Source organism: Mauremys reevesii, linkage group 1, assembly GCF_016161935.1.
Source record: "Mauremys reevesii isolate NIE-2019 linkage group 1, ASM1616193v1, whole genome shotgun sequence".
NCBI lineage: Eukaryota > Metazoa > Chordata > Testudines > Geoemydidae > Mauremys > Mauremys reevesii.
The window spans coordinates 283,280,999-283,303,296 of record NC_052623.1 but is presented as its reverse complement, the minus strand read 5'-3'; the positions used below and the strand labels follow the sequence as shown (position 1 = coordinate 283,303,296).

Here is a 22,298-nt window from a genome sequence, read left to right as displayed (position 1 = left end):
GAAAGTCACAACTTTCTATAGCATTTAGATACCCATATGATAGATGCCTTGGAAAGGTCACAGATTCATAGGATTATTTGTTAAGCAACAACAATGTGTCCAGAGCTGGGCAAGACATACTACAGACAATCCTTTCTTGGGGGCACAGACTAATAGTTCAGATGATAGCTATCAATTTTAATGGAACATCAAAAGGCTGCAGCAGCACAGCTGGAGTGGAGGTGCAGCAGCAAAAGTGGTTAAGTCATTCTTCGTAATGTTATTTATCTCTTCTCTTTTTTAATAGAAATTCTTCAGCCCTTCTTAGAGTTAACATCTCCCAACCTGGAAGGAAATGGCACTAGAAGCAGAACATTCTCTGGCTATTTTGCTTTCCTGTGAAAGCCTCTCTCTGTTTTCCTTTTCATGTGCAATGAAGCAGGGAAGCTCTAACAAAACCATTGATGTTTTTGTTGCATCAATTTCTTGCCATTAAAACTGTCTCATTTTGTAAAGTCAATCATCTTTGCTCACTGTTTGCCACGTCTTATTTAAGATTGATTCTTAACAGTGTCACCATGTTAGCCTTCATAGCATATATATTTATGCAGAAGGAGGGGCGGGGGAATCCAAGCTTACATGCTAAAAGTGATAGCCCATTGCAGACCAAGCTTTATATTGGCTTTACCAGAGAAACACCATCACTGCTGTTTAAATATTCCATTGTGTATACTCTGAATCAAAGACAAAGCAAAGATGACAAATTACTTTAAAGCAAGGTTTTGGGGTGCTTCAGTTTAGGTATCAAAGAAAAATGCCTTCCTCCTTTTGAGCCCCACCTCCAGATAAACCAAGGTTGTCAAACAGTACGTCTGCACTCAGGCCCTGATCCAATGGAAAGACTCCCACTGAATTCAAAACAAGTTTTTAAAAACAAATGCTTGAAGGCAAGGCCTGAGAAGTCAGACAGACAGCAGTTGGATAGTATTGTGAACAATAAGTTGAAATATAATAAAATAATATGGAATAGACTATTCTTGCCTCTACGTACAGATATTGTCCTTAAGGAAGCTAAACTCTATTATTCCAGATAGGGATTGATCGTGCTTTCCTTGTCGGTAGATACACAATCAAGCCCTTTTGGAAAAACTTAGAACACAGCAATCCTGCTGGAGCAGCCTATTATGCAGTTGCTTTTAAGCAAGTCACCTACAGTAACATCAACAGTCCTGCTGTGGGGCTGGACACACATAGCTCCCTCTAAAGTCTGCAATGCTTAGTCTTACTGAGTCAGCCAAGAGATTTGCTATAAAACAAACAATTACCTGCTCCCTTCTCCCACCATTTTCTATTCCCAAGATTGTTGCCCCCGCTGCACTCTGAATCCCTTGCAAGTCTAGTAACTCAAGTAAAACAAGTCTCAAAATCCTATCTTCCTCATAGTACCGGTATTACTTTGTGCTACCAAGAGGCCTTCCATTGATGCATGTTACATTTAGCTCTCCACATGTAATTAGAGGGAGCATAGAGATAATGAAGTCTGAGTGACAGGAGATTGTTAGTGTGTGCATGTTGAGAGCCCAAGAGCAATGTTAGCTCTACTCAATGTTAAATGTGATGTGATCTGATGGACTCTTTCTTGACTGAATAGTCACTATGGTTGTCCCATTTACATTGTATTGGCTAAGGAGGTTGGACAGACCTGTTACCTAAGAGACAGTTCATATTCTCTCTCATGCTGCTCTATTTTAATAAACATCAGGGGCGGCTCCAGGCCCCAGCACGCTAAGTGCGTGCTTGGAGCAGCAAGCCACGGGGGTTGCTCTGCCAGTGCCGTGAGGGCGGCAGGCAGGCTGCCCTTGGCGGCTTGTCTGCGGAGGGGCCGCTGGTCCCGCGGCTTCGGCGGACCATCCGCAGACAAGCCGCTGAAGACAGCCTGCCTGCCGTGCTTGGGGCAGCAAAATTCCTAGAGCCGCCCCTGATAAACATTGTTCTCATTTAATACCTTTTTTTATTTTAAGATAAATTCATTTCAAATAATGTATATATGCAGTATAAGTTTTGGGTTTTTTTAGGAACACTGACATGTAAGTCAGCAATGAGAAGAGGAACAAAGCATGAAAGAAAACCAACATTTTTTCACTTCTACAAGATATTTATGACAACTATGACAATATCCTGGACCAACCTTTTGGAACTAAATTAAACTTTGTTGAATTAGGGTGAAGTGCTTAGGAGCTCATTGCATTGAAAATACAAAACATTTGTGTGTTATTGTGGGATTGTATGTATGAGTTTCAAAGTACTTTCGGGGACAATGCATATGAAGTGGATTTCCTGCAAATTACTTGTGGTAAGAGGAATGTAAATGACCCACCTCTGAATCCATCCTTTTGAAGCTTGGCCTTGAGCAGGTGCAGTTATTCTGAACTGTGGCAACAGTCATCCACCCTATAACAATGTAGAAGATCTACAAAACTCAAGCCCTAAATCTACAAGTTCAACATGAGTAGATCCATGTACCCTGGAAAAATTCCTTGCATGTTCAGAGCCTAAAATGGTCCTCTTTGCTATCGTCCTCATCTTTGGGATTTATTTGATAAGAGATTTTATTCTTGTTACTAGTCTCATGGGCTGGTTAATATACAACAATAAAAAATAGGGGTATTCAGAGTCCATTTCTAGATCTTCTGTTTGACTTTGGAAGATTTTTTCAAGAGTTCAAGTAGTGTCACCCCCACTGCAAGTGGGAAATACATTTTATTGGATAAAGTACCAAAAATGCTTTACTGAGACTGAAATGTTATACAATGCAATGAAAGCCAAGAGGCAGCCTCTCCATCCATCATGTTTATGAAGTGACATCTTCACTTCCTCCCCTACAAAAATGGAGGAAATATGCTATTCATCTAAAGGTTATAAATTATTATTGCTTTAGTACCCAAAGGTATCAGTGAAGATCAGGGCCCCTTAAATAGATGTCAGTCCCTGCTCTTAACAGGAAGAGATATAGGAAAGGAGGCACAACATATAAGCAGAGATTAAAGGTAATGATAGACACATCTTGCTCTTACCCCACACACCAGGATCCATAAGAAGGGAGTGTCAAGCCAAGAGAAGTAAATAGAAGCACAGTAGTGGTGTGTCAGGGGGAAAAAAGAGATATTGAGTGAGACCCAAGAAGGAGCAATAGAAAAAAGGACAGAGGGCAGGGACAGTTTGCCTGGCAATAGGACAGAGAGGGAAGGGCAAACATGTCCAGAGTTTGAATTGTAAAGTTGTATGCTAACATCTGTGACATCCACAGCTGCGGCTGTGAAAGTCCGGGGGCACTCAGCTGGCTGTCTTTGCATCAGTGTTCTTTCTTCTAACTGTTGCTGGCAAAGTCCTTGCTGCTCATATAATCACTTCCGTCCCAAAGAGTCCTGCTTTATTTTGCCCAGCCCATACAGCTGTGAGGGTGGTACAGTGCAGCCTGGCTAGATAGCATTATTGCTGCTAATAATTATTGTCTGAGCTAACTGGAGCTGAGAAAGCTGTGAGGAATTCTTTAGGTATCTCAGATCATACTTCACCTAATGTGCCAAGATTTGATAGCGTGCCATATTGCTCGTTAAGGAGATCAGCTATGCAGGAAAAAAAAAAGAGTTAGGGGTCTTTTGGGATAAGAGATTGCTATATAAGTATAAGATATTAATCTATATCTAATTCAGGCCACAGGCTGCTGACTCGCACCCCGAAAATTCCTCAGGCTGGAAGCAATATAAAGAACTGAAGTCACCCGATATAACTAGTATTCACTAAAATTCAAGTTTCAGAGTAGCAGCCGTGTTAGTCTGTATCCGCAAAAAGAACAGGAGTACTTGTGGCACCTTAAAGACTAACAAATTTATTTTAGCATGAGCTTTCGCGAAAGCTCATGCTAAAATAAATTTGTTAGTCTTTAAGGTGCCACAAGTACTCCTGTTCTTTTTACTAAAATTCAAGTAGCAGGAGCAGAGACAAACAAGCACAGAAGCTAGGCACGTTACTGTGAGATGGAAGAGGCTAGGGGTGCAGAATGAGACCACTCAGGTTTCCCCAGAAATGTGTGGGAGAGCCTCATTGCACAGGCAACAGGGTCCATGCACTGTCCTCTCCCCCGTCAATCTCCCTCTTTAGCTAATCCCCTCTCAGCAGAATCCTCCCACTACAAAAAAATTTCAGAAACAAGAACTAGAAATTACATGATGTTTGCAGACCATCATCGCTGCTCATCCGGTTTGCATATTATAGCCCCTCCCCCAAACTCATTGTCTTGTCAATCCAATTTGCAAGGGCTCCAGGCAGGACTGGCTCTAGGCACTAGCAAAGCAAGCACGTGCTTGGGGCAGCAAAAAACCTAGAGCCAGCCATGGCTCCAGGGCAGGGCCTGTTACTCTGTATACAGTGCCTAGTGCAGCTGGGCTCTGCTCTTGGTTGGGGCTCCTGGGCACTACTGTAATATAAAGAGATACATTAATAGACAAACGCACTATTAGCATCAACAGAAGTCTGTTGCATTTCAAGAGAAATAACCATGTTATATTGATTTTATTAGTGAGAACCTCTCTGAAGGCATCTGCAGTGCACTTAAAGCTATGCTTGGCTCCAAAACAGGTAGTCAAGAGATCCAGCCATGCCAGAAACACTATGAATTGCTCATAGATATCAGAGAGCTCGGTTTTCTGGTCAGAAAGCTGACAGGCAGGCTTCTGGTTTCAACAGACAACCCTCTCCTAAGAGCTGAAAAAGAAACCATTTGAAATAAATCACTAGCTCAAAAGGTTGAGAAATCCTACATCAATACACAGTAGAATCTGCCTCTGAGACATCTATACAGGCACTCACAGGAAGAACAACGTCTGACAGGGTTCACTCAACACTGGGGCACCTCCTTGTATCTAGGTCAGGGGATTAGCAGCAATCAGGTCTGACATTCCCTTCTTTGTATGGTGGCCCTTCTCTCTACAGGACTCAGGGTGCACTTTCTTTGCTGCTCAGCACTCCATCCAGGTCACTACATTTTTCTCCTTCCAAGGTATTAAATTCCCATTGGGTCAGCTGTCTTCCAGTCTGGTGCAGATCCTATACCTCTTTCCCAGCGGCCACTAGGGGAAACCTGGATCCACCCACTACTCCACGTTCCAGTCTACAGACTTTCTGTCCAGCAATTAGAGTGTGCTTGCTCACAGATCCCATTGCTATTCCCTGCTCTATCCTCCACCCCCCTCCAAACTCCCTCCTCTCAGGAAGTAACTATAGACTACTTCCCTCTTAGATTTTTTGACACACTCTGTAGCCCCAAAGACCTCTCCTTTCTCCCAAGGAGTGGCTATAGACATCTTCCCCTGGAGTTTTTCTGTTCTCAACTTACTCCCTTTATAGAAACTCAACCTGCTAATTCCCAGCTGGGCTCCACCTTCACTTAGTTCTTGTCATTCAAGTCTAAATCTCCTCCCAGGTGCAGCCTACCAGGTTAATTGACCTGATTTAACCTGCTTTACCTCACACAAGGCAAAGGCATGAGAGGGTTTTTTAATCTAGGCTTGTACAAGGAGCAAACAGCAGCTATTATAGACATTGTAAAGCAAGTACAAATATTCAGCCAATTATTGTTCAATTGTAGTAAGTTGGGGGGGTCTTAATGTAATAGCTAACAAAGCATTCTCTGGCAATGCTTGTGTGGTTTTTTAAATGTCTGTAAATTGCATTTGTATTTTTATTACAACATAAGAGATTAAATTATTAAAAACTGGGTGGTCTTTCTGTATTGTATGGTAATGTATTGCATGCAACAGCTGTCTATCAGATTGTGTGCACATTAAGGTCTGCCTCAAATGCAGTAAGGCCCAAGACTGTGAAAGGGCTTTTGGTAGCTAGGGGATTTAAAAAACACCCTCTTCCCTTGTCCCACATGCAGCTAGATAAGTCAGCCAGTCACCTGTGCAACTTCCTCTAAAAATTGTGTTACCATTTCCTGCTAGCTTCATATAGTTTGCAGTTCTGAGAACGGCCTCTAAAACATTGTGCTCAAAGGAGATGCTAGAATATCAAATACAAGAGAATATCTCAGATACCAGCTGTGACTGTATATCCAGCAGACATGCTTAAGGAGACACCTTAACAAATGGTGGTTATTGAGCGTTATTTGTACAAGGTCTAGCAAAGTAGGCTGGGAGATGCCAAGACTTTATGTGAATGATCAGCATTCTGATCTGAGCAACATTCTGCCCAGCTGGACAACAAAAGAGGGGACTAGTTGTTGTGATACTGCCAGAAAGACTGACTGCAGGAAAACACACTGATCTAAACACCACCATCTATTTTTGTGGTAGTATTACTAGGTGACTTATCTAAACACCATCAGTCCCATAAAGACTCCAGTAGTGAAAAGAAGAGTTACTGATGGTGACACCTCTTTCAGTCTTGATGGTCACCCTGTCACCTGTACCCAGTGTTGCTTCTGCTCATGTCCTCATTCACTTCATCTTTCCCACACAACTCAGGGTTGTAGTCTAATTTTGCAGCTACTTGAACACCATGGATTTCAAGTTAGGAATAGAACTCAAATAGCTGCATATTTCTTTCCTGCTTAAAAGGTGACAAAATGCCTGTTCTGGGCTGCAGCTGAGGATGTAGGAATTCTGAGCTAGGAGGACACACACTCCTATCTCTGCAGAGACCGTCCTCTACTCCCAAACTAAATTAAATATCCACAGATAGAAGTGCAGGGTGTAACTATCTGCTGGCCTCCCTGATGAAGAGCAGAAAACCCATCTCCCCATTTAACAGCAAGACTGGAAACACTATCCTGGTCCCACTATGCTGGCCTTTTAAACTCTCTGGGATGCCAGGATTTTCACTAAGCCCAGAGGCAATTCTAAAATAGGGTTTTCTCAAAGCTTACATGAGCCAGTGAAGGGTTTTCCCATCGCTGGTTGGCAATTCCCCTAAATCCAGCACTCTATCTAACCTGTCTAAAGCCCAAAAGACCCCTGTGAAAAAAAGCTTCCTAGTTCCATCATAGTGGTCTCTGAATTCTGCCCCTGAAGATTCTTTGTGACATGGGGGAACCAGGGGAACATAAGATCTTCCTGAAGAAAGCCACCCTCCCATAAGACATTGAGCCTGCAGAGCAATATGTAATTAAAGGAACCCAGGGAGCACTTGAGAAAGGAGAAGGTTAAGGTTGGAGGAAGACAAGATTGTATTATCAGTGTGTCATTGACTATCGATATGTCCCAAGACCTTGCATCACAGAACCATAAAAATAAGACCACTTCTAGTTGCTGTTAAAAACCTGCCTCGTTAATGGAGTAATACAATATTCAACATGAATAAGGGTATCAAAATCTTGTCCTAGGTGTAAAATGATATCCAAATATGTAATGCACACACAAGGTGTAAACAGCAGTAGCTACACTTTTAAACACTCTAGAATTAGATATTCTTACCCTACAGAGCCTTCCTTTATTCTAGAAGAGGTGATTTTAGGGGTCATGGAAGCTGTATAAACATTCCTTGCCCCTGCAGCAACAAAAATCCATTTTATACATTTTACCATCTCAGACTCCAGACTGTACTACAGTAAGATTAAAATTTCAAATCATATCTGAATGCACTCAATCCAAACATGAAAAATGAAATGTAACACTTATCTCTTAGGATTAAAATTAATGAACTATTAGGGTATAAACGAAGCGTTATATATTGTGATCTATTATGAATTCTTATGTTTTCTTCCTGCATAGCTAATGAAGGATCTTGTGATAACAAGGCTGATAAGGCAGGGCATCACTGGATCCTTTGTTAGCCATGGAGGAAGAAAACATAAGAAGTCATAACAGATCACAAACTGCACAGAGCTGCACTGTACTTTAGACACCTCAGGTACAGGTAAAATCCACAAGGAACATATTGATAGTACAATCTGTTCCAATATTGCAATTTAGTCCCCTCATCTATCTCCTACAACAGTCAGTGTCATATTTCAAAGTGTGTTATAAAACCCCTCTAATGCTTTTAATTGTGCAATATTATTGAGTCATTGTCAGCTAATAGTTCTGTGATTTTCATCTTGCCTGTGAAATATTCTTTCCTTATCCATTAGAAACATCCAGTCTGAGCCAAAAAAATTCATCCCTGGTGTTCACTTCAGCATGCTTACACTAAGGAAGAATATAGTTGTACACAAAAACGAAACACTGTGCATCAGTTAAGGTTGGTCTATACATAACACATCTAAACACAAAAGAAAAGCAAGAAAGTGAAGAGTGAAAGCTAACTGTGCCTACCCTCTACTTCTCCATCCAAATACACAACTACCACACACCACAGACTACAAATCACAACCTTAACTCTGCTTCCAAGAGGATTCCTGGCTTCCAGCATTCCCCCCACACCTCACTTCCTTCCCAAGGCTATGGATCTTCCCATCCCTGGTGGTTCACAAAAGCTGACCTTCAGAGCACATTTTAGAACATTTTTTCTGGTCAAACATTTGCTTAGCTATGATCAATCACCAATTATAATTCCTGGGAAGGTATAGCTAATTGCACTTTTCATTGACAGCAATGTAATTTAACATAAAGGTACATCTAAATTATGCAGTATTCTCAGATGTTACAATGGGCATATTTAAAAAAAACCTGATCATTCCATTGATTCCAAAAGTTTAGTCACAACTTGCTGACATGATGGTGAACATGATTTGCCCTTATCTACACCAATTAGTTGATTGTGGCAAGCATCACGTCATCTACTTCCAGCTCTCAAAATTGTGTCTGAGCATGGTAGATTTTGGAGGAAATATGCTCTAGTCTAGTGTATATAGCACTGGACCAGGCATCAGGAGATGTGGATTCTGTTCGCAGATCAGCCACTGACCTGCTGTGACCCTAGGCAAGTCCACACCAACGTACTGCCCTTTCCATTCCCACCCTTTGTGGGATATGGGAAGGTTATGATTTGTGGTCTGTGGCAGTTGTGTATTTGGGTGGAGACGTAGAGGGAATGCACTGTTAGCTTTAATTCTTCACTTTTCCTTGTCTGCATAGATTTTAAGCTCTTTGAGACAGGAACTGTTGCTTACTGTGTATTTGTACAGTGGCTAGCACAGTGGAGCCTTGATCTCTATTAAGGCCTTTAGACACTACTATAAAACAAACTCTTAAAACAGTTAAAATAGTTACGCCTTAAAGAAAGAGTGGTAAAGGTGACAATATTGATCTTTACTGACATTACAATGACACCTGCAGGAGAGGCAAACTGTTTCTCTCCTCCAAATCCTTTCCAGTCTCTGCTAGCTCTTTCTGCTCTTAAAAGTATTTAGACTGCAGATCAACAAGCTACCCCTAAATATATATGGTTTCTGACATAATGACTAATGTTTCTCTGAAAACACTTTACTCTGCTGTACAATACACAGACTAGTTTTGCCTCTTTTGAGTCAGAAATAGATTTAGTGTCATCTAGAATCTTGGGTCTGGATCAATAAACTTTAATTGTTGAAATTAAAGCTAAAAAAGCAGAAGGATAAGGTAATCAAGACTCACAAAAACTAAAAATATGAGCTTAATTCTTTAGTACCATTCTAGAGTTAGAAAGGATGGAAGTTTTTACATTATAAAATAATTTAATGACTAAGTACTTCTGAATTTCTTTAAGGAATTATTTGAAAAGATATTCTCTGAACTCTTTGACTATATAAATTTCCTTTCTATCCTGAAGATATTTCATATCTTATTAAACATCCTGTTGATACTCTACCTTTAGTCTCCTCTGCGTCTGCTAGAGCCATAGTACTGACTTTGGCAATGCTGTTTGGCAGAGGGCATGCTGTGAATGTGGTCTGGAAAATGAAAGGGAATGTACAGTTCTTGAATAAAAAAAAAATATTTGTATTTTCCCTGCCCTCTCCAGACCTAGGCAAAACTGAAGAAGAAAGTTATTGAAGTTGATTCTCCTCTCACTTATTCTAATACAAAAGGGTCCTAAACTGTCATCCCTGGAATGCTTGCTAGCGGTCTGCAGAAAGGGGCAAGTTATGTGGAAAAAAAATAAGAACCCAGCACCACCTGGGTGCCAAATTGCATTAAAAAAAAATCTAACAATACATCAGATACTTTCTTATTCTGTATAAGCAAATGTTGTAGTTGCCACAGTAATGTTATGTGATCATGAATGGAAGAGGAAGTGGTTCACATCCAGGGAGCTTTCCAGACATTGAGTAATATTTTACATCACAAGCAGTCCCATTGCAATCAAGTATCAGAATCTGCTCCGCCCCACATCTATTATATTGTGGAGAACCTGCACCCTAGTGTAAACAAGAAGTAGTTCCAGTCAAGACAATGAAGTCTGTGTAAGTGAGATCATAATGGTGACCTATACCTTCTGCATTATTCCCTGGAAAACTGAAGGACAAAAAAAAATAATTAAAAAAAATCATGTGCTGTAATTACAGTGATGCCAATGCATTTCTACCATCTTGTTTATGAAGCAAGTGAATAGCAGGGTCAAAATCCCAATGAAAGAGATAGCTCCTTTCTTCTAGAACAGGGATCGGCAACCTTTAGCATGCAGCTCGCCAGGGTAAGCCCCCTGGTGGGCCGGGCCATTTGTTTACCTGCCGCATCCACAGGTTTGGCCGATCACGGCTCCCACTGGCCATGCTTCACCTCTCCAGGCCAATGGGTGCAGCGGGAAGTGGCAGCCAGCACATCCCTCGTCCCATGCCAATTCTCGCCAACCCCATTGGCCTGGAGCAGCAAACCGCAGCCAGTGGGAGCTGCGATCGGCCGAACCTGTGGACACGGCAGGTAAACAAACCAGCCCGGCCCGCCAGGGGGCTTACCCTGGTGAGCCAAGTGCCAAAGGTTGCCGATCTCTGTTCTAGAATATGAATAGCATCTACTTTTGCTTCATCTTTCAAGATATACCTTCATGAAATGATCTTTGAGCTCTCACTTGCTGTTCCTAATTAGCAAGTTTATACTATCTATCTGATATGGACTGTAGAGCTAAAGAATTATTTTAATTTTAAATTTGATAGCTCCTATTGCTGTTTATTTGGGGGTAGATGTTGGGAAGTGAAGAAGGCTTGATACATGTGGGGAAGAACTGGGTAATGGAACATAGGCCTGAATCAGTAATACATGCTAGTTCTCTTTTGGATTTAAAAAAAAAAATGATTAGTTTCTAAAGGACTATTAAAATTCTTCATTAAAGAAAAGAAACAGATGATCAGTGACATGGGAAGGAAAATGATACGGAGAACTTCTCTTCTGAAGGCAGGTGTGGCAGGTGTACACCAGAGGAAAAAATATTGAAAAACCTCCAACAACAGGTGCTTTGGGATATATTTAAATCCTTAAACAGCACACATTGGTTTGAATACCAGGATCACAATGTTTGCAGTCGTATCTATCATAAGGAAACATGAGATACCATTCAAAGGACCACATGCCTGCATCAGGCATTGAAAAGGTTAAAAAAAATTTCTCCCCCCACAGAAACTCCTGGCATATTCACCATTGTAGTGACTCACCTTCATCCCAAAGAATAGCTAAGTGGCTATTTTATTGAACTGCTGCTATTCTTGATGGGGGGCAGGAGATCAGGTGGAATAACACTGTTTTATGATCCCTGGAGATGCAGCTGATAACTGTGCCATGGCCCAGCCTATTGAAGCTTGGGATAGAAGATTAATGATCTATTGAATTCTGAACATTTGGGGCAAATATCTCTGTAGAATTTGTCAATACGTGTTGCAGATTCATCTCGTGATACAGCTCTTCAATGCATGCATACAGTATTTCCTCAACACTATGTGACTGTTCTCAGAAAATAAATTACATACTGTGCACAAATAAGTGATAGCACATCTTCAGCAACTACGGTAATAACACTTCAGTAATTTTGTACTAGTGCCAACTATGATAAGACAAAAGTAGGTCTACTATTCTGGGGAGCATTGCCAGACCTGTAGAATTCAACAAACTTGGCTCAAAGAACAAGCACCACGTTACTAGCATAGGAATGCCCGCTAATAATCCTGTTAAGCTTCTAGGCATGATCGATGTATAGAGTTGCTTTCAAAAGCCTGGACAGACTAAGACTGACCCATATTACATAACATCGTTCTTCCTCTCCAACTAATCCTCTTCCTCCATGCTTTAACATTAAAATATCCACCTATCATAACACTTATTTATAAGGCACCTATTACTCAAGTACCTAAATGCCTAACACACTGAAAAAAAATTGTCAATAGCGACTAGGACTGAGCAGGAAACTGTTTCTTGTCCCATGAGAATTTTATGATATTGAAAAAACTTCCTGCTCCACTTTGGAACAAAACTGAAACCTTGAAAAAAAAATGGAAAAAGATTTGGGGAGAAAGGGGCCATCCCATTACAGCCAGTAACCCAGTAGCTATGGCACTCCTCTGAAATGCAGGAGCCATGGGAAAGGAAGGTTCACGTCTTTGCTATGTCGGATTCAGAGGAGGGACTTGAACCCTGGTCTCTCCCAACCATGAGGATATTGCCTATTCTGGCAGGTGCCTCTTTCAATCTCTGGAGTTGGAGTTGCTCCACCTTGTACACATAATTAAACAGTAACTAGGCCAGACAGAAACTGTTGCTATTCCTTAGCGATTATGGCACTCACCTGGGATGCAGGAAACATGTAAGGATCAGGGTTCAAGTCCCCACTGTGAATCAGAAACAGCAGGGACTTGAGATGAAATGCCTTGGGAGAACCAGCTTTAAGCCCGTCTGACACTTCCCAGGTATACCCAGGATTGTGACACAGCTGGCTACCACCTGCCCTTTGCATGAAGAAGCCTGGTCTGTGCCTGCCATGGATCAGCTCCCACTGGTAACACATGCACTCCCCTCAAGGCCTTGCAGGCCCAACTGTCATTCTGCAAGTTATCAATAAGGACACTCCAGACATCTGAGTGACTCTCTGGACTGCCCAACCCCTGGTCCACTGTACCCTCACAGTATTCACTGATGCTGTTTCTCTGGAAGAAGTGTATCCCTCAGTTTACCAGTTCCACCTCAGATCATTGCTCTGCTTTACTCACAGCACTTAGAACATAAAAACAGCCATACTGGGTCAGATCAATGGTCCATTTAGCCAAATATCTTGCCTTCCAACAGTGGCCAATGCCAAGTGCTTCAGAGGGAAAGAACAGAACAGGCAATCATCGAGTGATCTATCCCCTGTCGTCCACTCCCAGCTTCTGGCAATAGAGGCTAGGGATACTCAGAGCATTGGGTTCCAAATTTAGATTTGTTTGTAGTGAAATCAAATACAAGTTTATTTAACAAAGCTTAGAGAATCAAGTAACAGCAATGATGAGTATTGGAAACAAATGTTTACATATCAAATCACAACATGCATTCTAGAGTCTAATAAGATACTCTCATATCTAATAAAGTATTGTTCACTCAAAATCCCTACAGTACTTTACAGCCAGGCAGCCTGTGAGCCTTCTTTCATGAGACACGCCCAGGATCAGTCTGCCTCCTAGGTGAAGAATTCAGTTACTTTGCACTACAAGGTATACTAAACCAATCCAGTGTCTTTATTCAAAAACAGGAACACGCTTCCCCGCCCCGCTGTTTGTGAAATCTGGAGGATGAAACAATCTCTCCATTCACAACTGATTCAATATGCAAGTTGGCATACAATACACAATGCACTAATGGCTGGAGAGGGAGACAGATGTCAGTTACCTCCTGCCTGAAAGGAACATCTCCAAGGTATGTCACCTCCTGATGACTTGTCTTAACGCCAAGACCTTAAAAAGCATAATTTTCAGGATAGTTACGTAACTCCTTAAATATTATCGGTATATGCACCTCATAATGATTATGACGACCAGTGGGCTACTAACCCTCAGTAAATCTCACATGCTACCCTTTGGTGAACTATTATGTACATATCTAACACAGGGGATCCCTGTACAATCCTATTTAAATTATTTAGTTGGGGATTGGTCCTGCTTTGAGGAGGGGGTTGGACTAGATGACCTCCTGAGGTCCCTTCCAACCCTGATATTCTATGATTCTATGCACCCCTTATGACTCTACCAGTTGGCATCCAGGGGTCTGTGGGAAACACCATACTCTGCCTGAATCAGAGCAGAGACTTGAACTTTAAATCTTTCCATGTTACCTGCAATGCAGGTAAGCCATAACCATTGGCTATAATGGAGAGTACTCTCTTCACAGCACAAGTTCCACCCTGGACCTGCAAAACCTGCCCATTTAAAGTTTCATTAAAACTACCCCTTTCCCAAGAAGAGCTTTGCATTTGATTAATTGGTATTTTCCAACAAAAAAAAAACTCTTCTGTCAAAAAAATTCCAACTAGCTCTAGTAGTTGCTTGAACAGTACTGAATTCCCATGATGACCAACTGGCTTTTCTACATCCCACAACCAGTCCCCTGCACTATCCAGTGAAGATTATCTACAACTAAAATTCAATCTGTTTCCTTTTTGGAGGAACAATCATTTCAATAACAGATTCTGTTCATAGCTGTGACTAACTCATGAACCTAAAACAAATGTTACTAACCCATATTTCTATTGATTAACATTATCTTCTTATAATGGAGTAGCTGAAGGTTTCAAAATCATTGAACATCTAGTCAAACCACCAACTTTAGAAAATACATTAAAGCTATTAAAAAAAACATCAAATGAATCTAGAATTTTGTTGGGCATGCAATATGAGCTATCAGAAAAATAAGATTAGTCAGAGCAGAAAGTGAGAAAACTTTCTTCTTCTACATACACAATCAATAGTATTGATTTTTAAATAAATATTACTAGGGCTATGGTGGCACCTAGTGGTACACAATATATAATGGTATATGAAATAACTGATCAATTACTATTTAAAGAAACTATTGTTCTCTCTTTCAGACAAGGTTTAAGTGTTGCATTACTTTAGTGTTGTATCAAACACTTGACTATATGAGGGGGAAGTCTTAAGATTAGCATCCTAACATTTTCAAGAAAATAGCCTTTAAAAAAAGGAAGTTGGCAATTCTGTTGCTGCCCCCAAATTGGCATATTTTGCCCATATGATAGAAGAAATAGACTTTCCAAAATATATTTCCCCTTTTGCCCACTTTATTGTTCTCTTCCCTTATCTCCCCATCTTCTGTTGGAAACAGACTCTCAGTACCAGATCCTTGATTACATCCAAGCTGTGGACAAAGGCAGCAAGAAGTGAGGAACCACCTAGAAGCCAATTATGTCTCCCTGATCCTGAGCTGCCCTGCCTCAACCTGTTAGAGCTGCTCCCTTGCCGTTCTAACTCACACCAGTGGAGATGGAGTTCTGCATTCTCGTACTTGCCTCCTGCCTTTGGAACGCCCCCTCCCAGGGCCTACATCAAGGGGCTTTCTGGTAGATGAGTGGCCTACTCTGACAGAGTGTTCCTCTACAGTAGGGGAATTCTTTGCTGGCCATGTCGAGTCCACTTTACACAGTCCAAGGTGCAGAGAATCCAGATCACCAACTTAAATATATTTGTCCTTTCCTTCCTATTACTACTAGAGGCTATAGCAGGTTTCCATAGCAATTACCAATAAATGTCTGATGAGTAAGTTTTAAACTGAAAAATTGAGTACATTTTCACACCACTGCAGCTTCTGAGCCAAAATTTATACACTCCCAGGCCCACTGTACCTCACAAGGGGTTCACACCATAGAAGGCATGCACCCAGCCCTCCTTTAGCATATGTCACAAAAAAGCAGCAAAGAATCCTGTGGCACCTTATAGACTAACAGACGTTTTGCAGCATGAGCTTTCATGGGTGAATACCCACTTCTTCGGATGCAAGTAGTGGAAATTTCCAGGGACAGGTTTATATATGCAAGCAAGAAGCAAGCTAGAGATAACGAGGTTAGTTCAATCAGGGAGGATGAGGCCCTGTTCTAGCAGTTGAGTGAAAACCAAGAGAGGAGAAACTGGTTCTGTAGTTGGCAAGCCATTCACAGTTTTTGTTTAATCCTGAGCTGATGGTGTCAAATTTGCAGATGAACTGGAGCTCAGCAGTTTCTCTTTGAAGTCTGGTCCTGAAGTTTTTTTGCTGCAGGATGGCCACCTTAAGATCTGCTATTGTGTGGCCAGGAAGGTTGAAGTGTTCTCCTACAGGTTTTTGTATATTGCCATTCCTAATATCTGATGTGTGTCCATTTATCCTTTTCCTTACAGACTGTCCAGTTTGGCCGATGTACATAGCAGAGGGGCATTGCTGCCATATGATGGCATATATAACATCGGTGGACGTGCAGGTGAATGAACCGGTGATGAACTAACCTCGTTATCTCTAGCTTGCTTCTTGCTTGCATATATAAACCTGTCCCTGGAAATTTCCACTACTTGCATCCGAAGAAGTGGGTATTCACCCACAAAAGCTCATGCTGCAAAACGTCTGTTAGTCTATTAGGTGCCACAGGATTCTTTGCTGCTTCTACAGAACCAGACTAACACGGCTACCCCTCTGATACTTGTCACAAAAAAGCAACTTTCAACTCTATAGGTTCCCCATTGGTGGAGAATTCAGAGAAGACGTATACAAAAGTCCCCTGGTTACACACTCTCCACCCAGTACTAGCGACTGCTGAGGCTGCACTGGAAGCTTACAGGTCACCCTGCAGCACCAGGTAAATTGTGGACTCCTGGTGCTGTCACAACCCCCTGTATTTTCTGCTGCTGGAAACCAGTGTGATGTTCCTCAGCAAGAGAAACTGGCAAAAGTCCTTGATGACTGCTGATCACCCAGATGATGGCAGTGTTTTGAAATATCAATATAGGCAATCCTCTATAATACCCAAGCATCCCATTTTATAAGGAAATAAAAAGGGATTTTTTTAAATCATCTGCTTTTTGAACATATTCAGGGAACACAAAGTGGAATGGCAGAAGTCATGGAGGGGAATGAAGGAGAAGTGAACAAATGGAATCTCAGTTCTGGCACATCATTGGCAAAGTACAGGAGATGTAAGATGGGGAGGGGCAGGTACATAGAGTTTTGAAAGTGATCACACAAAGTTTGATCTTGATAGGGTAAAGAACACGAAGCCAGTGAAGGCACTGATGGGTGGTGGGAGACAAGGAGAAATAATATGACTCTTTTCTCATTAAGCTATGCCTACATTCTTCATTTCATTAATGGAGACAAAAATCCCATTGTAGCTAACAGTTAAGTGTGATATAGATTCTGCAGTCTCCCATGGTTACAAAAAAAATTCCCCTTCTAGTGCTCCCTCTATATTAGTACGGAACATTGCAGTGAACCACAAATCATTTAATAGGAATTTTAAAAGTTACACGAAGTCTGGAATAATAATAATCATCTTCAGCCAAAATACTACAGTCATCTCAAAGTTATCTCCCAACACAGTTATGGGTTACATGATATTCCTGCTTTCCAAACTTATGCCGTTTTGAGTCTGTTGGTTAAGAATAAATCATATGCACGCACGCGCGCGCACACACACACACAGAGGAATTCATCATGGGGAGTCATTTTTCCCCCCCTTCATCAGGCATAGAAAGAAAGATGTTACTGGAAAAAAAATCCCTCTCCTCTTACCCCAACTATCCTGAAGCCAACAGTCACCTACAGAGGGTAATGTTGGTTGCCAGGTAATTGCCAAGTAAATAACATCCTATAAAATTATTTATATTGCTGTTTCATGTACGAGCCCTAGTCGTGGACCTAGGCACTGTAGAGACAAAGAACAAAAAGATAGACCCTGCCCCCAGAAGCGTACAATCCAAGTAATTACCAACTTTACCAAAGTTGCTAGATGCTTATTACTAGGAAATAGGCAATATCAAAATTATAGTATCATCACCTTCTATGACCAAAATAACATTTTCCTTGCACCCAACTTTTTATTCTGATCTACAGATCATCTTGTTTAGTTTTTATTATTTTGAAGTAAAGCTACACACATGATTTTAGCTGGTCCTATGTGACTGACTACTTTACCCCACACTTATTCTTTTAACAAAAAAACAAAAACAAAAAAAAAAGTGTACAATACCCAAAACCACTATGTGAAAGTGTTCTCAGTCCTTTAAACAACTGGAAAGAATTTACATCTTTTGTCCTTTCCACAGGATTAATACATTTGATATACATGAATTATGTTAAAACTAGTCCCAGGACTTCAGTGGTTTATAGTAAATACTTTGTATGTAGCCAACTCAGATTCTTCAGGAAAGGCAATTTGCAGTTCTGAACTCGAACAATAACTCATCCACATTAAAAAGGATGAATCTCATGCTATACACAGACAAACTCTGGTCAGTGTCTTTCTAAAGAAAGCTATACTGACCAGAACAGTAGCATCAAAGACCAAGATGTGGGTGGTCATGCCTAGTCGACAGAGCAGGAGTTGCTTGCCAGGAGTAGGAGCCTAAGGTCAGATGCCCGAGCCAAGGGTCAGAGCCTAAGTCATGAATCTGAGCTAAGGGTCAGAGCTGGGTTACCCAGAATGGAGGGCTAGGAATAAGGCAGGAACAGAAACTATCACAGCCATGACAGAATGCATTGAGTAGCTACCAAACTGCTACTGCTTCTGGCCTTAAGAGACGTGGTAATAACCTTGGTCTCTGGTTGCATGCTCTGGGAACAAAAGCTTAGGGAAGTGCTGTAGGTACTTCAGCTGCTAAAGGCTCTAGTGATCAGCCCAACAGCTGCCTGCAACCCCCCCTCCCCCCCATGTTCCTCCCAGAGCCCCCAACACGCTGCCTCTGCTCACTTCCCCTCTGACTGCCACAGAACCTTCCTGTCCTTATCACCCTCTGTCCCTTCTGAGCAAGAGGAAATTAAGAGGCAGAACATTTACCACACTGCCTTCTGCTTACTCATCACTGCTCAGCTGATTTATCACAATGTATCATTTTTCCATTATATCTCATCACCAGTCATTCAGAGAGCCCAAAGTGTGTTATGAACAGTACACAGGAATCAGTTATCCACATATGTGGTGGAACCTAACTCTACCTAACTCTTCATAAGGGTGTGTGAATAAAGTATGTCTACCTATGAAATGGCACCCATCTTCATGTGTCTCCTTAAACCCACTTAGTCAAGGAAGTGTCCCCCTTAAAGCACTAACAATACTGTTTTGTTTTCTTTAAAATCCATCAGAAATCATGAAAGCTAAGTAACTCATAATTAATCATCAATATTCTCTTTGCATCATACTAGGGAATTAGTTCAGAAGAGACAGAGGAAAATACACCACCCATTGAATCAATACTACTTCAGATGATACCTGCAATTTCAAATGAAACTCTCCCATCCAAAGTACAGACCACACTCAAGCCTGTGTAGATTTTTACAGCCCTGGTATGGCCACAGTGAGTCAACATATTAGCATATACAAACACAGGAAATAATTAGTCAGTGATTAGTCTGTTAACCAAGCTGGTGCCTACTGCTTATACAGCTGTGGGACTCATTTTCCCATGAATGGATTAGGTATGTATGATATATACCAGCAGGTAGATGCATCCTGAAATGCAGAGAGAACAAATATGGTCTGAGCATTCTACTCTGGTTTTACCAAATGTAGAGATGACCCCTTCTGTGCAAATTTATCCCTCCTTTACTCTGGAATTTAAAAGATACTGCAACAGTAGTGTTATAAGTTTGTCAACCAACGACATATCAAAGTGACCTGAAAAGTACTGATTAATACTAATATGCAAGTCTTTTCTAACTCAAATGCACACTGGCACCAATAATAAAAAAAAAAGCACCACAAGATAGTTATGCTCCAAATATGAACCTGTAGGAAATGCATGAAGTGCAAAAGAGATGATGTACAAAACTTGCAAAAACCTGATGACATAGTACCAGAGAGATAAATTTAGCCCTGGGGCTCCTTTCTGATATCATGAAAGAAGTTTCTACCATTGCTGACTTTTAATCTACCCTTGTCCTTTTCTGGATCTCCTTTTCTTTTAAACTATGTATCAGTAACATGTAGTGCTCTCTTACTGCAGCTATAAAAAGGTACAGTTGACTTTAAATATTCATATAGTACATGTCAGTTACCTCCATCAAATGGCATGATGCCATCCCTTCATAAATTACCAGGGCCAGGGCATGAGGTAATGTTCCATGAGGGAAAAGCTTGATAAGATTTGTTGTTAGAAAGTTATGAGAGGTTGCCTATTATTCATGTACACAAGCATGCTTTCTGGTGGTCATGCCAGAAGAGGGCTTGTCACAGCTGTTGAAACTTACTGTTGTCCCTCATGAACATGTGTCTGTAGTTGTTACCCTAAGAAATTGTCCAGGAACTTAAAGAGTCAAACTACTCCCCTTGTCAGGTTCCATGGCGCTCAGACAGGACAGCGTCATTCAAGCTATTATTTATCTGACTTAGAGTGGTTTCCATTAAAAAAAACCAAACAAACAAACAAAACAAAACAAAACAAAAACACTTTACTGTTTTGTCATTTTGTCATTTCAGGGAAGAAAATGGATAATCCAACAAATAAACAACTTTTCCTTTCAGGATGTTACCAGTTCTGCTGAATATCCTTCCCTCTGCACAGTTTATCCAAAGTGTTTTAAAAGAAAGTTTGAAACCCCCCACCCCCTGAATGGTCAATCGGGAGAGCAGCCTTTCATCTTTCTTTAACATGGTGCCTCCTTTACCAGATAACCAATTCTTATGCCCAGTATTTGGGTCTGGTAGGTTATGGATCCCACCTATACCCTCTAACCCTTCTGTAAATGGGTTGACTCACCACTAGCACATCCTTGTGGCTAGATATGGCATAGCATCTCTTTTCCCATCAGATACCTCCATCCAATGGTTGCTCCACCTCTGTAGTGGTCTGCCTCTTCCTATGACTTTACTCTCCAGCCAAGTCACTTTAAAGTCTCTCCCCTTCCAGAGTAGTCCCTGAACAAAAAAGCAAGGGACATTAAATACAAATAAAGTGAGTTCTTAGGGACAGAGAAGGATTCCCCTTCAAGATACACCAGAATGTGGCTCTGCCCTCCCCTCCCTCAGGGAGGGGCCATCAGGGAAGCTCCTACCTTCAGAAAGCCCTTTCCTTAGGAGGTGGAGGCCTGTTCTCTTCCCTAATCTTCCAATAAGTGCATGGCTCTGCTCCTCTTTTAAGCTCCTCCTTCAGTCTGTGCATGCCTTGCAGGTGTGGCAAGGTGGAGCTCCCTTAGCTCAGAGCAGTTCCTTAATCCCTTGTTGTCCATTGTGGGATCTGTATGCTGCCTCACACTTCCTTGTCTGCTCCTACATCCCTACAAAGCCAACAGAGATAATAGATCTTTTTCATTTTCCAGTCTCTGCCTTCTACCATCACTACTGCAGGCTTACCCAGAAGTGGCAGTGGAAATAATTAGTAGCTGGTGTCTAGGAAGAAAGATTAAAAAGGACTAGTCAGAGGAAGAACTAGGGATACAAACTCAGAAAGGCCATGTTGGCTGAAGTGTGTTGGGAGTGCAGAAGCAGAGGAGTCACTGAATGGAGTAGAGTTCATAGTATAAGCTGGAAGAATACTTATGAAGAAGGAAGGGATGAGAGGGTAGGCAAGGCAAGGGATGTTGACTTGAGAAAGTGGTCCAGGTGAGGGAGGTAGAGGGGACACAGATTAAAGATTAGGAGAGAATCACAGATGGAGGGTAAACCAGAAGGGTGCGATCATACCTGGAGAAAGGTGGAAAATAAAAGCACATCAGATGGAGCTTGTTGGAACTGTTTTCCTTACAACTCCTGCTCTTTTTCAAACTTTTAGTGGTTTTTAGCCTGCTTTTGTGGAAGAAAGCTTTTCAGGGCAAAGTGCATAAAATGAGCATCAGGACTTCCTCTGAGCATGACTGTCCACTAAGACCTGCAGCACACTGAAGACAATGCAGCTTGGGATATGATGGGGCACATCAGCTTCAAGCAGGGGTAAGCCTCACACCTGCAAACACTTCACTTTGTTGCCATGCAAAGTCCCATTGAAGGAAATGGGCTGCTCACAGTAGTAAAGTAAAGCACATGCATAAGAGTTTGCAGGGCTGTGACCCATCCAAAACACTCTGGGAGGTGAGGGGGCCGGACTAAATTTTATTACTGAAAATTTCGTGGAGGGTAGGGGGAGAATTTTTTTTCCCCCAATTGGGGTTTTAGTTTTCAGCAAAAAATGTTTTTCAGTTTTCCAAAACTGAACATTTTTACTAAACCCCAAGAATTTTTACAGAAACCTAAAAGTTTTTCAGTTTTCAATT

At 41.4% G+C, this 22,298-nt stretch overlaps 1 long non-coding RNA gene across 1 annotated transcript in view; it reads right to left on the bottom strand.

The window, feature by feature from the left end:
- LOC120385946 overlaps positions 1-21,881 on the bottom strand; it is a 35,156-nt gene extending 13,275 nt beyond the window's left edge. The window contains exons 1-3 of the long non-coding RNA XR_005589447.1: positions 21,733-21,881; positions 21,105-21,326; positions 20,810-20,967 (exon numbers count right to left, since the gene is read on the bottom strand). This is a non-coding gene — a long non-coding RNA (uncharacterized LOC120385946). The remainder of the gene's footprint in view (positions 1-20,809; positions 20,968-21,104; positions 21,327-21,732) is intronic.
- Positions 21,882-22,298: the final 417 nt, after the last annotated feature.